The sequence below is a fragment of the Ruditapes philippinarum genome, unplaced genomic scaffold (assembly GCF_026571515.1).
Source record: "Ruditapes philippinarum isolate M1 unplaced genomic scaffold, ASM2657151v2 ctg2293_1_1_1_1, whole genome shotgun sequence".
In the NCBI taxonomy this organism is placed as follows: Eukaryota; Metazoa; Mollusca; class Bivalvia; order Venerida; family Veneridae; genus Ruditapes; species Ruditapes philippinarum.
In genome coordinates this window covers 80,650-100,588 of record NW_026862370.1, presented here as the reverse complement: position 1 = coordinate 100,588, position 19,939 = coordinate 80,650, and the positions used below count along the sequence as shown (strand labels likewise).

Here is a 19,939-nt window from a genome sequence, read left to right as displayed (position 1 = left end):
GTAAATTGGCTAAAAGACTAATTGCAACACTGATATTCAATTCAATGTTTATTTGACTTAAAAAATTTAAAAAAGAATGAGTTGACCTTAACTGGGATTTGAACTCCAGACCTCTCGACTACTATGCCAGCGTGCAAACCCCTCGGCCACGGTGTAGTTATATGTAAACGGCCTGAAGAAAACCATATTATTCTAAATTAGGGTTTGTAACTCTTATTATTTCGACGCTAAATATGTTGTTTAACACAGATGTAAATACTCATGGAGCTTACTATAAGCATGAATATCTATATATATATAAAGAATAAAACAATATTAAAAATTGCCTTTCGGGAACTTTTTTTTAAAAAATTTAAGGGCCCCCCTTCAATTGACAATTTTACCCCTTTTTGTTTCCCCTTAAATTTTTTTGGGCTTTAGTGTGTACAAAAAAGGGAATAAACCCCCCAAAAAAGGGGACATTGGCTTTTCCCAAGTAAAGCTCAAGTTAAAATTTGGGCTCCCATATTTGTTTGGGTTGACACCCAAAAAATTTAAAAAAAAATAAAAAAAACAAAAAAACAAAAAAAAAAAATTGACGCGGGGCGAACTTAAAGGGTGGGTTTTTCAGGGGGTTATTTTTTTGGCCGTCTTTTTATTTTTGCCTATGATACAAAAGAAAAAAGAATATCAGAACACTCTCGTCAATCTGAATAATACTCGGGAGCTATGTCCCCGTGTACTAATCAGATTTCTATTAAATATCCCGACAGACAGTGTGGAAAATGGAGTGCGGGTAACTAATACCTGCACTCCACAACAGAAAGGTCCCCAAACTATGATACAAATAAAGCACGTTCGTTGATTGGCAACATTTTTTCTGTGGTTTACTTATTGTGACGAAAGGGAAAGAGATAACGATAGAAAAGTCATATACAGATGTTCGTAGACTGATTACTTTTTTTTTCTTGGGTTTCATATTGTGACTACAAGGAAAGTGTTTTCATTTTTGCCTATGATACAAAGGAGAAAAAAACACCAAAACACGCCCCTTATACAAAATCAGATATGCTCTTTCTATTACTTATACACAGACACGTAAAAACAAATTTACTCAATTTCATTAAATATACAAGTCATACATTCGAAAACCGTTACAAATTACATGTATTATAAAAGCGCATGCAATTGTCGAAAGAACGCACAAAACCATTTAAAATGCACTTAAATTCATACATTTGTAAATGTTTATAATGCGGATATATTTTTTTTTAATTTAAAGGAAAGAAAGTAGAAATTTGATTCGAGTCCAATGTATTAATATTTGAATTTATATTTTGCCAAGGTCTTTCAAATAGAAATACCCTGATTTTACGTATCTGGGCGTGGTGGCCGGATACTTTGTTATCATCATTGCCATAGGTGTTGTGGTAAGTTGTAAAAAAATAAAATTGTAACAATTTTACATGTTTCATGGTAAAACTTTCTTATAAAAGAAAGAAACAGTTTGAATATTAAAAGAAAAATAATGTGTGGTTTAGTGTGGTTAATGCAAAGTTGTGGTTCTTTTCGTGTAATACAAAAAATACTTTCTATATAGTGCCATTTTTAATAAGTATAATCTAGTTTTAAGGGGTTTCCGATCAAATTTATTTTTGCCTTCCCGATTAGGAATTGCCGTCTGTTTAATTTTGTTTGTAGTATTTCCTTATTAAATGACATTAATTGAAACAAATTAAAGTGCATAACAAGGGGAAAGAAAAAATAACATGTCTGCATATAAAGTGCAAAAACTGCATGGAGACAGTAGTTTGTCATACTTACATAAATATAAATATTACAAGGTTTATGTTGAACGTGATTTGAATAAAGAAATGATATTTTAATTTACATAAGTGAAAGGAGATAAAGTTGAGCTTCGGGTGAAGTAAATAAAGCGACCATTATGAACGTTGAGATAATTAGAAAGTAGAGGATACGGGTTGGGGCGCGTTTTCGTTGCTTTTCAATTCAAGGTTGAATATTTTGATAATTGTGCGTTTCCCATGTTTAGGTTTAATATTGTAATTATAATAATGACTGATATTGCAGACGACACGCATTCCCACACAGCTTTCCGCATGTTACATTATTTGTTCTTTTAGTTCCGTTTGCCAATAGTCCATTTGGGTATTGTGAAAAACGTAGAGAGGCTCTCCACGAAGAAACCTTTTTATTCATTTTTTTTTAAAAAAAATGCCCTTTTCCATAAAAATTTTATTCCCCCCCTTTTTTTTCTATACCCAACCCTTCGGTAAATTTTCACGACAGTCTTTCAAAAAAAAAAATTTTAACAAAAAAAACCCAAAACAAAAAGGAAAACTGCATTTCAAAACAATGTAAAAGTTTTCATTTTTATTATAACATTTTTTAATTTCGGGAATGTGCGGGGTTTTTAATAGAAGAAAGTTTTTGGGTTTTTTTCTCGCGGGAAGAAAAAATTGTTTTTTTCCCTGAAAGTATTTTCTTTGATGTTGATATATATTCAAATTTAATTAATAAAATAAAATTTTAAAAAATTATTTAAAAATAGGACTGTGTAGGTAAAAAAAAATTAGAGTGAAATGCTTTTTAAAGTTTTGTTTTCTTAAAAATTTACATCTGAAGTATGAAACACGTGAATACGTCAAACCTGAAACATTTACGAGTGTTTATTGCCATAATGGGTTTTGTTATTATAACTATTTATATTTGTTAAATGTTTAATATCTAATGTTTTAGACGTCTTTTGTATGACACATATTATGATATATCTCACAAGTATACTATACTCAGGACACATATTATGATATATATCACAAGTAAACAATAAACTCAGGACTATATTATGATATGTATCACAAGTAAACCATGATTAGGATTCATATTATGATATAGATATCACAAGTAAACCATGCTTTGGCTACATATTATGATAAAGATAGCACAAGTAAACCATGCATATGACATATATTATGTTACATATAACAATTTAACCATGCTTTTGACACACATATAATAAATAGTACAAGAAGACCATGGTTTGAACATATATGATATATATCACAAGTAAACCATGCATAGGCATATATTATGATACATGTAACAAGTAAACCATGCTTACGACACATATTATGATATATATCTCAAGTAAACCATGGTTTAGACACATAAGCATACTTAAATATTGACAGGATAATGAACCTCTGATGTATTTATTATATTAGTTTTTGGCTTATTTCAGATTGGTGCTTCACTGTTTGTCAGTAACATCGGAACTGAACATTTTATAGGTCTTTCCGGTTCGGGTGCTGCACAGGGTATTGGTGTTGGAGCATGGAAATTTAATGTAAGTAATCAGTACAATGTTTGAGAGAAATTGATACTTATGTATAGAATATATTATCAAATAGAAATCCCTGGAATACCAAACCGCCGAAATAGGGAGCGACTAGCAGTAAAGTGTATATGTTTGCTGATGACATAACTGATCAATTAACAACCATGAAGTCTTGCAAATTAACATCTTTGTGATAATAACACCTAATTCTGAAGTATATTATTGAACAAGGAGGGCACGTACAAAATATAAGGACATAGGCATATAACACTTATTTTAATGCACTATTGTACATAATAAATGAAAAATTCCAATTTATTTTAGCTTATAATTCCATTACAATAGTTTATTTTACCTTTCAATCGAAGGTATCTCGGGTTCGACCTGTATTTAGCTTAAGCAGAATTTTGTTAACAGTATATTTTATTGAAAGAAGGTAATGCGTCTAATTTGCGCCATGTTATAATGATGCCAGAATTCAAATGATTATCAAATATGATAACAATTGTAATGTAATGACATGTTATTTAAATGAAACGTGTTATTTAATTTCAGGCAATCCTACTCTTACAGTTACTCGGCTGGATATTTATCCCCGTGTACATCGCATGTGGGGTAAGTTTCTTTTAAATTTGTAGTTTTGTTTGGTGCCGACGAAAACTTGAATTCGATTATAAGCTTTGTCGAGAAAGTTATTCAATCTGAAAAAAAAAATTATGTTGATATTATCTTGAAATTATTTTACTTTGAAAAGAGAAAAAGTAGAACATTATGTTTGATATATTTACATAGGTTTTATATTTCAATGTTTGAATATTTTAATGGTTTTAACTTTTCTCAAGTGTGCCATCGCCGTTGACATCAACTTCCATCATTTAAACCTAGATTTAATCATGATAATGAAAAATCTGATTTTATCTTGACTATTTTAGCATACGCTGTCTCTCCATGGCAACATAATTCATGTAATGTAAACATAGCACCTCATTAACATGTTTGGTCGGACCAAATTGACAGATGTAATATGTAAATAGTTCATCATTATAAAAATATATCATCACTGGCCGATAATAATGAGAGTTCGTTTTGCAGATATTTCATGAGTTATAATTGAGCCCCGTCACGACAAAACCAACATAATGGGTTTACGACCAGCATGGATCCAGACCAGCCTGTGCATCCGCGCAGTCTGATCAGGATCCATGCTGTTTGCTATGAGTTTCTCTACTTATAATAGGGTTGGTTGGCGCAGGCTAGTCTGGATCCATGCTGGTCGCAAGCACACTATGTTTGTTTTGTCGTGACGCGACTTATATATTATTATTGTCAAATTCGTTAATTAGACAAAAAAGTTAATTATAATCTGAATTTCAGACGTACACGATGCCTGAATACCTCACAAAGCGGTTTGGTGGTGAAAGACTGCGGGTTTACTTTGCATTACTGTCTTTAATTCTATACATTTCACCAATTTGGTTCTGTAAGTAAAAATTTGAATGCAATTAAGCCCATTTTCACACCTGTAAAAGTATATATTTATAATTTTGAATTTATTTGACATTTGTTGAGTGGCATTTTCCGGGAAATTCTGTAAGAAATGTACACAGGATGTGTACCTTTATAATACGAGGCGTAAGACATTAAATATGTCTTGTTGATTTTGTGTCAAACAGGGACTAGTTGTTCTCCGTCATTGGTAAACATGGTGAATTACTTTAATAAACGTCAAACGATTGAATTTGTTTTTTTTACAAACGTTTATTCATAAAATTTGAGAAGGAAATTATTAAAAATTGATTGAGCTAATGAAGTCGGTGAGATAGTGTTTAGATTGTCATCACTCAGATTAACTTGCAGTTTTTGTTAAATCAGACGTTTTAAGCAAATAAAACCAGCTATATCTCGCCATACTTTTACTTTATATGGTAATATATCAAAAGTAATATTCCCGTGGGCAGGGAAACTGGTAAAGGGGAGTGGGGGCAGCACGGCAAAGGGGTACGTAACATGGGTGGAAGTTGATGTAGCGATTATTAATTGCACTATAAACTCTTTACCTATTTAATTTAGACTTCTTTGGCTGGAATTGTCACTTTTGTATGATTGTCACTGCTGTTCAGTGTAATTTAAATTCATTCATACCTACACAGTAAAAGAATTATAGTAATATAATTATACCTGGCATTTTTCATATTTCAGGGCGATCTTTTCACTGGGGCATTGTTCATACAGCAGTCACTAAAATGGGATTTATATTTATGTATATTTATCCTAGTCACTGTTACAGGAATTATGACCATGACAGGTACGTTCCTAACATGTTTATTTATTTGTATTTTTTCGACCATGTGCTGTTTGTATTCGCCAAGACTTCCGGTAAATGTATGGGCTTTTCGCTATCCCTTTTCCGTTATTTTCCGCACTGGCAGTCCGTGTGTTACGATATCGTTTTAGCTTTGCTATAGATATTCATTATGAGGCCACGTATACAATAAATCTACCAAGTAATATACAGGCTAACCATATGATGAACGATTACTTCCCTAATGACTAACGATTATAAAATCTGCCATATATAATTCAGAATAATTGGAAAAGTGATCTGCCTACTTATAATATGAATTTTTTATTAGACTGATTTAGCATTTAAACCAAACCGAACTATCGTCCCTGTTCTCTAATTAAAGTATTTATCGTACACCATCTTATTGTTCAAAACATACCATTATGATATTAATTAATTTGACATGCGCATGTTAACTTTTTCATCTTGTAGTACTCTGATATTTGAAGAATAGATAAATTTATTTATAAAAAGAATGATTCTGTATCAATTTTACTAAAACAAATTGTATAATTTATCACAACGATATTTTCGTATTAACGTGTTACAGGTGGTTTGACTGCCGTTATTTATACAGACACCATGCAGGCCATACTGATGGTTGGTGGCGGACTTACGTTGATGGCAATGAGTACGTATCTATTGTATATCAATATTTTATATTATGTATTTTTTTTTCTACATGTATATGTTTTTGGGTGTTTTATTTTTTTTAATTGTTTCTTGTTTTGTTTGGTTTTAGTTGTTGTTGTTTTTGTTGCAGTTGTTTTTGGGAGCGGGGTGACTGGGAATATTTGTACATTATATAGATGTTATATAGTTACAGCAAACTTTGTTTTTGATGTTTTGTCAATTTTAATAACCCATGCTGGCAATTGTTAATTCGTATAAACAATTATATTATACATGTACTGATCAATGTAAATCAAATTAAAAAAATATCTAAAATTTTTTTTTATTTTACATTTTGTAACACAAAATTTTCGTGCACAAAGATTTCCATGAAAAAACACTAACATGATTTATTTAACATAAATAAGTTATTTAAAATTAATAGATGCCAAGAAAAAAAATGAAGTGTTTAAAAAAATAACAATTACATTTAAACATAATTATTCATCAATATCTTGAAATTTAAGGGTTCTCAAAGATTCGGTGGTTATGAGGCCTTTGCCCGAAATACCCGAATGCAACTAACCCAAGATGTGTATAGAATGCCAAAACCACGTGTACGGAGGCCCGGGAATTTCGTTTCCCGGATGTTTAGTGAGCAGACATGACTAATGCCGTGGTTAGGGTTTTGTTAGGAAAACCCCGGGGTCTATTTGGTATGGTGGCCGATCAGGTATTCTAACGGAAAAGCTTTATTTCTTGGACAATCTCGTAATACTAGTATTAGTATAAGTCTATAATTACCACCTATCATTCAATTAAGTTTATTCCGCAAATTTGACATTCATTACAAATAATCTGTAAAATAAAAATAAATTGTGCAGATTTCTAGTTCGTTTGACAAATCAGCATAATTATGTTCCGTTTCTTTTACAATTTAGAAAAAAGCACTGTCCGGAAATGGTGCTTGGAAAATCCATTTGTAATGTAGGATTCAAACATCAAGATTATGAGCAAAAAAGAACTTTCTCTTACATTTTCTTTGAAGGGGTACAGGGGAACTGGTAAAACAATGTTGTCTTTACAACACATTACAATTGTCCAAGGTTTGAAATAAATTCAATCCCATCTCCTGGCAAGGACCTTCTTCATCCTGCTATATAGGGAGGTGGTAACAAACATATAACTTTGTTTAAACCATCAATACATTTCTGTAAAGCGGTTGATCTCTACTTTTTACATCATTAATTTTTATGTATTTTTTTGTCAGGTGATTGTACAGCGCCTCCTAGCGCCAAGGTTTGTCTCATGCTCAAGGAGAGCCACACTGATGGCCGGCTTTATAAAAAGTTTTACCATTATTTATGATGGTGATGCGGGGATGATCAGCAGAGTTCTCTACGCTGGTAATAAAATGTTACCTTTAAACGTTAAAATACCATCGGGGGCCATGCAGATTGGGTTGGGCAGGATGCAAGTTAGAGCTTGAACAATATTAAATCATACAACACATGCAAATCATATATGTTGCTTTTTTAGTTTGTTGTAACTTTCCCTCTCTGAAATATGAATAAGCATAATTCTGCGGCAGAATATGTTAGCAATACTCAAGGACGCAAGATCATTAAGAACTCATTATCTGAATAGTCACCCCATGTGCACAAAAAGGCCTTCGGCTTTACACGGTCAACATTTTATACTGTGCCTTTTACATACTTTATACGTGATATTTCACTGATACTGACTAAAGTCCATTCTACTAGGTTATTTCTTGCATGTAGCGTTAATTATGAGCTGATTTTAATTGCGTACTGTTTATTAGGAGTTTATTCGAATGAGTAGCATTAAATATTTTAAATGAGATAGGACTTAATGATATTCCTATTCATAAGTACTTTCATTGACTTTCTTCAATAAATTTCAAAGAAAACTCAGAAATAAAATTTAAAGGTTTTAGGTTCAATTCGTTTGTTGTTGTGAAATGGATCACTGCTTATCCTTTTTTGAAAATTTTGAAAGGTTAACCTAAGAAATATATGAAAAAAACCCGACTTAGCTGGCCAACTTGTTGTTATTAATAATTCTTTTTATTCTTTTTGTTATTACAGACAAAGTTGCATGTGTTTGACCCACCCAAATATGTAACTAGTTTTGTCAAAGGAGCTGGATGTAGCAGTAAACTTATCCGAGAGTTGTCCTCGGTATCATGCCAGAAGGTGGGTTTACAGAAACAAGATGTGGTTTCAGACTTTAGAATGAAATTTTACTTCGTAAGCGTTTATTTTAGTTTTTTTTTCCCTTTTCCTTTTCCGTTATTTTTTAAATGCCCACTGATTATTTGCCAAAATTTTTTTTTCGTTTAAATTTTTATATGTTTTTCGGTGTGGTTACAAATTTGGCAAAATTTTTGAATAACCCAAAGAAAAAATATTTACTTATTGAACTACTGAAAACTAATTGAAACTTATTATTTTGTTGTGCAATTTTTTAAATGACAAAAAGGTCATAGATTATTTTGCTCTAAAATACCAAATCGTTTTAATTACATCTTTACAGTAAAATATATCCGTTTAATTTGCAAAAATAGTTATATTTTCGTTTAAAATAAACTTAAAAATTGTATATATTACTATTATTGTTATTGTTTGACACATCTTTTTGCTTCATGGTAACAATTTTTGACATAAAGGTAGCAAATTAATTTCCTTAAGACCTTTTGCCACATTATTTCTCAATTTTATTTCGATATGTGCTGAATGTAAAAATAACGATAAACACAGTTTGTTGTGTAAACGAACATGTTTATTTAAGTTTACTGGTAATATATTCAGGTTTACGTGATCTTATATTCAGGTTTACCTGATCTTATATTCAGATTTATTCGATCTTATATTCAGGTTTACGTGGTCTTATATTCAGGTTTACGTGATCTTATATTCAGGTTTACGTGGTCTTATGATGGCGGTGATGATAGCGGCTCTTATGAGTGACCTTGACTCGATCTTTAACAGCGCCAGTACCCTGTTCACTGTTGATGTTTATACTAAAAATTAGAAAGAACTGTTCTCAAAGAGAACAAATGCTTGTAGGCAGGTATGATTTAAATAACAACTACTCCTACATTTTATCATTATATAAAACTATCCTTGTCGGGGAAGTATTTTAAGGAAAGAAATGTGATGAACAAAATCTGCGACTGTTTCTAAATTCATAATTTCATGATTTTCATGTTTTAATGTTGAATTCTGCTTAAGCCGTTGCTAAGGGCCCGCACTGTACTTCGCACTTGACAGTACCGTCCATGGACAGGCTCAATCAAACCGAACCTGCAACATTTTCAATTTTGCCGTGTTGCACTTCTTTTAGGGATTCCTATTTTTCCATTTTTTGAAATACGTTCCGCGTCACGTGTGATTTTTTCCGTGCCCGGTGTGTGTACCCTATGCTTTCTGGATTGATATTTGTTAAAAATAATAATAAAAACCTCCTTTTTCCAATCAAGACCATATGGCACGTTTTTGTTTTATGGAATATAGATAAGGTTTTACAGACTTCATTTTTATTTCAGATTTTCATACTCATTCATGGTGGGCGTGTCCAATAGCGTGGGTACAAGTGCTGAAGGAGACACAAGGGGTCAAGTTTTCATTTATATACAAGAAATTACAAATTATGGCTCCACCTTTTTGCAGCCATATTTTCTGCTGGCGAGTTACTAGTTTCCGATGGTTAATGAACAGGTTATATGCTTATTTAATTGACTGTATTACTTATAAGCATCACTATACTTCACTCATGATTTGACCATTATGAAAATGTTAATTTTAATCAAATTTCTTTATATTAAAGGCACGTTCATTTTTCAACTCTTTAGAAATGTCAAACATATCGTTGGGTTAATTCTACAACCCCGTAACTCTATTTTTGGCAAAATTGAGATGTTTATGTCATTTTTTTCGTCTCAGTGAGCTCTTCACAGTAAACATACTTATGAAGTTGTAGAACTAACATAAACATCTTTATTTCCAATTCCACAAACCCGTAACTCGCTATTTACATCAAACTTTAATTCTAGACTCCAGTAACTTCTCGTCCAATCAAACATTCTGATTTTGTACCACGTGATACATGACACATCTGTAATGGCTGCCTAATTTATCACAACCAAATATTTGAAAAACCTTTAGTGATTTATTTAAAGATAATTATAGTATATTACCTGACTGTAATATACATATATTGATGATTTAGTTTTTATTGATCTAACATCATTATGAATTATATAGTAAATGTCTTGAATAGATAAATATGAAAATACAAGATTTATTCCGATGATTATCATTTCGGACAGCCTCGATGAGTACTATAATTTGTTTGTTTCCCGAAAGCTTCTTATTTTCAGTCTTTTACACTTTTTGAAAGGGTACTCATTGGCTATAGCTGAACCCTTTTTCCCATTTGCATTTTGATCATCCATGAAGTTATAATTAAGATATTCTTGAATGGAAGACAAAATACCACTTTGTTTAAATCTAGATGCTATCAGGACAAATTGTTTCAGATTCAACACTCTTTTCTAAAGCACGAGAAGCATCTACTTGATGTACACTCTAAATCAAAAATTGAAACATTATAGCTACATAGGTATGTGACAGAAACGCATCGCAGGATACCCACGGTTGATTAACATGTAACATAACAAGTGCATACTTTTGAAAAATTGATGTAAATATCATTTGATATTAGCATTGATTTTCAAACAGACGTGTAATATTTTAAACAGTAGGAGAAGTTAATGATATTTTCTACTTGAATTGTTGCTATGTTTCTAGCCGAAAATTATTACACTTAGTCAATTTTGCTTCAAATGTTTCACTTAAAACCCCGTATGTCGCTTTAATGGTGTAGAAATGACCTGAATGTTTTGCCAACAACCCAGTATCTCCCGAATGGGGTTTTTAGAATTCAGAATATGTATGTGTTTTTCTTATTTATATGAAAAATTGAAATTAATTATTTGAGATTTTAGCTTTAAAATTGTATGCACAGAAATAAAATTTGGTATATATGTATAACACACAGATTCCTAAATTCACTGAAAATTATATCTTTATACGGTTTATCATTAAAAAATTATTACAGTTCAAACTTTCAAATGTGATTTTCTAAAAATGACAAAAAATGACATACGGGTTTGTAGTATTAAGCCAACGATATGTTTAGTTTATGTTTAAATAATGGATTTAAGAAGAAAGTTGCGCTGAATGTGCAGTTATGTGTCATGAAGCGTGGCAAAATGTAAAAAAGTAGCATTTTAACTTCCATCCAAAATGCTTATACACTATGATTTTACCCCAATGTCAACAGGGCAAAAGAAGTAAAACATAGTTCATCTATGTGCCAAATGAGTATTTTTTGAAAACTGTAACGAGATACCAAAAATAGAAAGTTTTTGACAAATTGAAATGATAGCATTGCTGAGGTACATTTGGCCTTTAAAGCTTGTGGAATTTTCAAACATTCAATTTTTGTGTTTATGTCCGGGACAACTGGAACAATGTGTCTAAATGTCATTTTAAATCCATTATTTTGCCTTTTATTAATTGACCATGAGTTTATGGGTATCAATCTATGAAACAGACTGTAAAGTATAGTATGTTCTAAATTTTACAGGGAACATTCTGGGCGTTGATGTTGGCTTTTTATTAATAGACCATGAGTTTATGGGGATCAATCTATGAAACAGGCTGTAAAGTATAGTATGTTCTAAATTTTACAGGGAGCATTCTGGGCGTTGATGTTGTAAAAGACTGTAAAGTATAGTTTGTTCTAAATTTTACAGGGAGCATTTTGGGCGTTGATGTTGTAAAAAACTGTAAAGTATAGTTTGTTCTAAATTTTACAGGGAGCATTCTGGGCGTTGATGTTGTTAAAGACTGTAAAGTATAGTTTTTCTAAATTTTAAAGGGAGCATTCTGGGCGTTGATGTTGTAAAAGACTGTAAAGTATAGTTTGTTCTAATTTTACAGGGAGCATTCTGGGCGTTGATGTTGGCTTTTCTGACTGGTGTAATACGGATGATCTTGGCATTTGTCTACTACATAGTGGAGGCTGTCGTTAAAGATTGACAACGTTTCCGCCATTTTGAAGAATTTTATTAATTGGTATTTTTCTCGTTTATTTAATAACTGTTGACTGGTGTGACAGCTTTGTCATCCAGTTATTTTTACCGCAACCTCAGGGGAAAAATATGCTAAGTAGGGTTAACTGGATGGTTTTCAAAATTTAAATGTTAGAACTTGTTTAGTTTTTACTATTTATAAAGTAGGGGTTAGCGCCGGTCGTTTTTCCAACTTAAAATAAAAGATTGTAAGAAGTTATTGTTAATATATTATTTTCAATGTTATTACTTTTTAGAAATATATTACAAGATTTTTCATTTTGGGTAAAACCTCTAGAAAAAATCCTACTGTAAATTTATAATGGCATACTTTTAAATTGATGTTAATATGTTATCAGGAAACCATAGTTTGGGAATCCCCAAAAAAATTAGTAAAGAAAAAAATCCTTAAACTTTGAAAATCTTTGTGATAAAACTCCCCTTAGAAATTTAAAATTTTTTTTAAATTTTTTTTTTAAAAACCCCAAAAACTTGAAACGACACGAAAAAAAACTAAATTTATTGGCAAAAACCTTTCCCATTTAAATTTTTATGGGCCAAAAAAATTTAAAATTTTGCCCTCATTTTGCTGAATAAAATTTTAAGGTGTGGCAAAATTTATAAAAAAAGTTTTTCTATAAAAACCCCATTTAAAAAATCTAAATTTTTGTGGAATTTTAAATTTAAAGGGGTTAATGGTTTTTTGTGTTCTGTTTGTTTTGCTCGAATTGTCAAGATTTTTCTTTTCATAATATAAATACTTTCTACACCTGAATAAATTTCTTAATCACAATTTCCTGTTTAATATATCTTTAGATTCAATCAATATTATAAATACGCATTAATTTGATAAAAACATTGTTGTTTGTTAAATACTAACAAAGGTTTCAAAATTTATTGGCTATCGACATGTAAAAACGTCTTGGGCCATTAACGTAAAGTTTGTATAAATGTTGTATTTATAAACTTAAAGATACACAACTTTAAAAAAAAACAAAAAACTTTTTTGTCAAGTTGACACGTACGACATTTTGGACGAGGAAATCAGCTCCGTACGTAGAAGAGACTGAACTTGGCAAACTAGGTAAAGATAAGGAGAATGGGTGTCACAAATCTTGCAGCAACAGGTGATAACAATATGCACGTGTTCTCCGTGGAGGAAAAAACATCACTACAGGGACCCGAAACTTGATGAACCAGAAGAAGATAAAGGTTCGACACCTATATTATATCTAAATTTCTAGAGGCAGACAAATTAAAATTAGAACTTGAATTTCAGTTTAATCAGTATTCAGTATCAATCATTAACTAGCACTTTTCGAGTTTCTTACTTCTGAAAATATCTCTTTTATTTTATTTGAGGAGCAAAGCTTTTTATTTTAAACAGAAACAGTCAGTCTTTCAATGTATATTAACGATTTACTATTGGATTTTCTTATCCTTTTAAATAGCATTATTAATAGTTTAATTCTTGCTTTGCAGAGATGCATTTGCGCGGGAAGGCGCTGAAATTATGTTTGCGGAATCACAAACGAAGTTGACGAAGAAAAGGAACGACAACTGCGGTTACACATGGAGAAAGTTGCGTGCCTTGAACAAAACAAATACGCCCAAAATAGGCCTTAATATTGGTTTAGTGATAATTTTAACCCTGGGTGTTTTCTTGTATATATTTTGGGTCCTTTTGGAAATTATTGAACCTGAACCATTGCTTTGGTGTGTTTAAGGGTTAAATTTGACACAAAAATAAAAACTCAATGGTAATCAGAACTAGCCTAAGTGGAGTTATAGAGAACTATTTACATTCTATTATTTGAAATATGCAAAATTGTAGAATTGGTTTAATGTTAATATCTTCAAAAACAGTTTCCGTCAACAAAAACTATCAGGACATTAACTAGCACATTATGTCTAAAAACGTATTAATATTTGATATTTCATTGATTGATATAAAATGATTTGCAGAATTTACAAGTGTGACAATAGAAACCTATTCAAAAAACTGCAATCACTTTTTTTGGAGTCTCCAAATTTATACATGATTGCGTTGTTTTTCCCTCAAAAAATTAACTTACGTGCCGCTCATTGTGAATTGGTTATGGTCTTCATCCATTGGTAAAAAAGTTGCAAAATCAACTACAAAATCATTTTTAAAATGATAAAACAAGGGCAAAATTTAGTTTAAATTTCCCCACGTTTGAAGAACTAATTTTCAACACCCCCAAAATTTTCAGAGGGGGCTGTATGTTTCTTTTATGTATTAGCTCTCAGGCCATGTTGCTTAAAGGGGGAAGTTTTTTTTTACATACAAAATCAAATGTAAATATATATATTCTTTTTAAAATAAGGTCGAAAATTTTGATTTATGTTTTTCTTTTTTTATTCTTTTTTAAAAAACCCTGCATGAATTTTTACCAAATTAAGTTTGTAAAATGAAAAATGTAAGTTTAAAAAAACAAATTTTTTTCAAGGAAACCCTTTACTTACTGACCCTGCTGTTGATTCAAATATTTTAAAAACAAAAAAGTTTTCAAAAGGGCCCTACCTGCCTAAAATTTGAAGATCGGGATCAAAATAAACAAGAGCTGTTGGTAGGATAGCGTTCTGAACTATTCCAAGAGCTTGATAGTAAAGCAAGAGCCTGGATAATGTAGAATTTTCTTAGTTCAGAAAGTCCTGGTCAAGATTTGTTCTTAGAGAAGAAGACTAAGAACAGAAACTTCCCAATTACCTACATTCTGTAAAACTTACAAATTTATTACATGTTGGGAAATAGTCGTTCATGAGGTTTATGGAGACACTGTAAATTTTTTCTCTATATGCACTATAGGTAAGTTAAAACATCGGTTACGGGAAATTCAAGGCTTACTTGAACAAGATATTAGCAATTTTATACCTCCCCTAGTCTTAGCGAACAAATCTGCATCTTCCGCTACATCAGGAGCTGAAACTAACTTCTTACTACTAAGATTCTGATACAGTTCTCTATTGCATATGTCTAGAAACTGATCTCGTAATATAAAGTTTAACAACTTTTCATAAGATTTCTCAACCTTACTCAGTCTAAGCCAACCTTCTAAGTATCTAGTAATTCTCGCTAGAAACATAACAAATGTCTCATTTCTATGGGGTTTTTCAGTCCTAAACTTTTCCGAGGTTGTAAATTAGTTAGACTATCGGATAGATATAGGGAATTATAAGTTTAAAACTTTTCATGCAAATATGCTAAAGCAGTATGTTGAGAGAACCAATGAACCAAACAGAGGTGCATTAGCAAAGGTAAGTGCTGCTATTGTTGAAGAAGAGAATGGATATGATAGATTAGAGACAGATGATGATAGTTTAGAAACTAGTGGTAGAGATGATAGTGACATTATGTTATGTCCGTTGAAGAAAGGTTCAGACACTTATAAAAATTGTAGAGGTCAATCCTAATTTACAAACAGATTGTAAGACTCAGATTGAAACCTTGTTAAATACATTCTCAGATGTTTTGACAGATTTAAGAATAATGAGATGGTCGTTGCTTTTGCAACCGTATAGAATGAGAATCAGAGCGATTTCAGGTAGAGAAAATGTAGTAGCTGATTATTAAAGTAGAGTTTAATGTTTCAACCGGAGGTAGTGTAGATAAGACAGAGTAATTTTTAGCAGTAGTGTGGGTGTAATATAAAAGGTGGTTATATGTATGGTGTACAGTGTTGTATAACAAATGTCAGTTTCATTAGATTATTTTCTTATTTAAAGGGGGGGGGGGCATATTGTCACAAAGTAAACCATTTCGTAAATGCCCAGAAGTGCTTTCAGAACTTCGATTTTTACATAATTCGTAAATGCTTAGAAGTGCTTTCAGTACTTTGATTTTTGTAGTAGCCGAACCTCAGTTTTATACTAAATCCAATGTAAATTATTGTATCATCTTTTGGTAAAATTCAGAGTTATCGAGTGAAATTACTTATTTCAGTATTTTTATTTATTGCTTAAATTTCTTGGTATCATTTCAAGCATTTTGACATATTTTTCATAAAATTCGATCCGGTAATAAGGAAGTAAGATTTTTGTGATAAAGTGCAAATTTATTTATGTTCAATAAATTTGATATTACGGGCCTGTATATTTTGTTAAACATGTGTTCTGGAATGCAAGAAAATCGTGAAAGTTATGTTTCACGCTTTCCACTCAGGGTAACTATGCCTATATATTGAACGAATTTAAATCTTCTTTGGGACTCGCATTTAGATGTGTAAAGATGCACAAGGTCATTATGACAGACAGATTTATTCTTGTTGTGTAAATTTTTAAGCTTGCGCAAGTTTTTTTGTGCCCCCACGTTAGTGGCGGGCATTTAGATTTACCCTTGTCCGTCCGTCTGTGCGTCCGTCCGTCCTTCCGTCCGTCCGTCCGTTCACTTTTGTGTCGCACGTAACTCAAAAAGTATTTGACCTAGAGTCATGAAACTTAACAGGAATGTTGATCAGCATGTGAAGTTGTGCACCTGGGTATTTTCGTCTGGATATGTTTAGTATTTTCAGAGTTATTGCCCTTGACTTAGTAAAATTTTGCAATTTTCAACTTGTGTCGCATGAAACTCAAAAAGTATTTGACCTAGAGTCATGAAACTTAACAGGAATGTTGATCAGCATGTGTTGTTGTGCACCTGGGTATTTTCGTCTGGATATTTTTTTAGTATTTTCAGAGTTATTGCCCTTGACTTAGTAAAATTTTGCAATTTTCAACTTGTGTCGCACGTAACTCAAAAAGTATTTGACCTAGAGTCATGAAACTTTACAGGAATATTGATCAGCATGTGCAGTTGTGCACTAGGTATTTTTGTCTGGATTTATTTAGTATTTTTAGAGTTATTGCCCTTCACTTAGAATTTTTTTGCAATTTTCAACTTGTGTCGCAAGTTACTCAAAAAGGATTTGACATAGTCATTAAACCTTATGGGCAGGTTGCTAAGCATATTTAGATTTGCACCTGGGGTTTCGCTTGTGGATTTATCCAGTATTTGTAAAATTATTTCCCTTGACTTAGTAAAAAGATTGACAGAACAGTGGCGCGGTGGGGGCACCCGTGTCCTATGGACACATTTATAGTTTTTCAGTAAATTTTTGTTATTTCAGAATATCGTATTTCAGTTAAATTTTTTAGTACAAATTCGTTTTATAAAAAAGTTATTTTGCATTTGGACAGTAATTTTTCGTTCTCTAATTTTTCGTCTTCTGTAGATTTATGACTCTAGTGTTTCATTCATTACTTGAATATTGGTAATCTGTTTATGATCATTGATAGTTGTTGTTATATATGGAAGGTCGTAAACGCCTTGAGTGCATGTTATTTTATCATGCATATGTATCATTTATATTTACTAAAATAAGTTCATGTTCTTGTTTAATACAGTAAAAGTCATTTGTAGTTAAGCCTGCTGCAGATGTTCTTTTTTTTATATTATTCTTATTTCTTTAAGTAATTTTCATATCACTTCATCATCATTATTTTTTGTACGAAATAATATGCATTCGATTCAAGGAAGGATTTCGTCGATATTTAGGTGACATCCGGTCTGGTTTAATGTTTTATATCTTACAACGTGCTACAATATATAACCACCGTTGAATTTATGATACCAGTGTGTTTGGCGTTCCATAAGGGACATTATACTTATACCCTTATATTTGTGTACCATGGATATTTATTGTGTTTTATATTTTGTAGCTTCTACTCGGAGGATTCACCCTCAATTTTAATCACGCATGTGTTCAACATAGCGACGATAGTGGAGATTGCGACGTAGCGCTACACTCTGTAGACAGTACAGAATTGATCTTTCTGCTTTGGATGGGTCAAATCTCGAGCATCAGTGAATATTTGTAGTGAGTTACGCCACCGGGGAAAAAGTGCTTTTTGACAGTCCATTAGAAACGCGACACGTAACTTTTATTTATTTTTTTCATTCATTTATATCATTTACTTTCATTATGAATAATCATTTATTTTTGTAAATAAAATGTTAAATAGTTTGTACAGAGTTGTGCTTTGTTTTGTATGGTAGTTGTGATCAGCCTGTGCTCCATCGTAGTCCATGTTGTGACAATTATCATAATTCGTTTTTTTGATGATTAATATACACCTTTGATAGACATTGTTTTACGGGCGGAAATCATTTACGAAATCATTTTAAGGTCAAAGCCAAATTGAGGAACTTATATTGAACATTAAACACTTACTTTTACTAAACCCTCTAAGTTATAGCTCAAAAATCTAAACACCTTGTGACTTTGATCTGAGTTGAAACTTGGGAAGCTTATTTTTTTAGGCTGTGCAGAGACATTGCCCCATGTGTAAAGAATTTCCAGTTCAGAACACTTATTGACGTAATATATGTATCAACTTCAATCGTCAAAATTTTGCTTTTACTATGTTTTATATTTATGCAAAGGTGACGGAGAACTGTAATCAGTTAGGACAGTATGAGCCCGTGGCCGTGTTTGACAACCACTCTCACCTTATCAGCAGTCAGCCGGTATATTGCTGGCCTGTAATCAACATTCTATCCATGTAAGCTTTTAGCTATGAAATTACCGCATTAACATATATAGTAATTGTCGTAGTAACTTTATAATTAATTAAATGCCTTATCATCACTATTAATATCTACAGCTAAAACATCTAGCAAAGATATTGAAGAGTTTGTGATTTTAAAAGATCGATCCGCACATTTAAAAATACATTTCTTTTTTAAAACTACAAGAAATTTGAATGTTTGAATAGTTTTATTAGAACCGAATGATGAAATATTTTGACAACCGTTATAACTAGAAATGTGTCATCATGCCACGGATGCCCCCGCATGCAGCCAAAATTTCAGATGTTATAATATTTAGTTCCAAATTTTGTTTGCACAAATTATTGTTTTCATTTTAAGTTCAAAGCCCTTTAAACTTTTCAGTGTTAACACAAACCATTTTCATACAAATATTCAAGGCACTGAAATTATTCAGTCTTAACCTTTTGAAAATAGCATATTTCATATTTGTTGCCAAAAATAATGGCTATACATACATTTCCACAAAAAGTATGAGTGCTGAAACAAAAAGTTCAAAAATTTTCCAATATTCAAGAAAGATAAGGTTGTCCAAAATCATTAAACCATGACCAAATTCAAACTTAAAACTGCTTATTCCTAAGACGTATCTATATTATTTTCAAAGTGAAAGGGACATAACTTCTGCCAAAAAATCATCGAACCATGACCAAATTCCAACTTGACCTGTCCATTCCTTTGACATATCCATATGTCAAATTTGAGTTTGAATATGTAAACACTGTTGGGTAGATAATGAACAGAAACTGCAAATTTCATATTATTTTCAAAGTGAAAGGGGCATTACTCTGCCAAAAATCATTGAACCATGACCAATTCGAAAATTGGCCTGGGCATCCAGAAACATATCCATATGTCAAATTTGAGTTGAATGTGTTG

At 31.7% G+C, this 19,939-nt stretch overlaps 1 pseudogene; it reads left to right on the top strand.

The window, feature by feature from the left end:
• Nucleotides 1-708: 708 nt before the first annotated feature.
• Nucleotides 709-12,421, top strand: LOC132718906 (sodium/myo-inositol cotransporter-like; annotated as a pseudogene).
• Nucleotides 12,422-19,939: the final 7,518 nt, after the last annotated feature.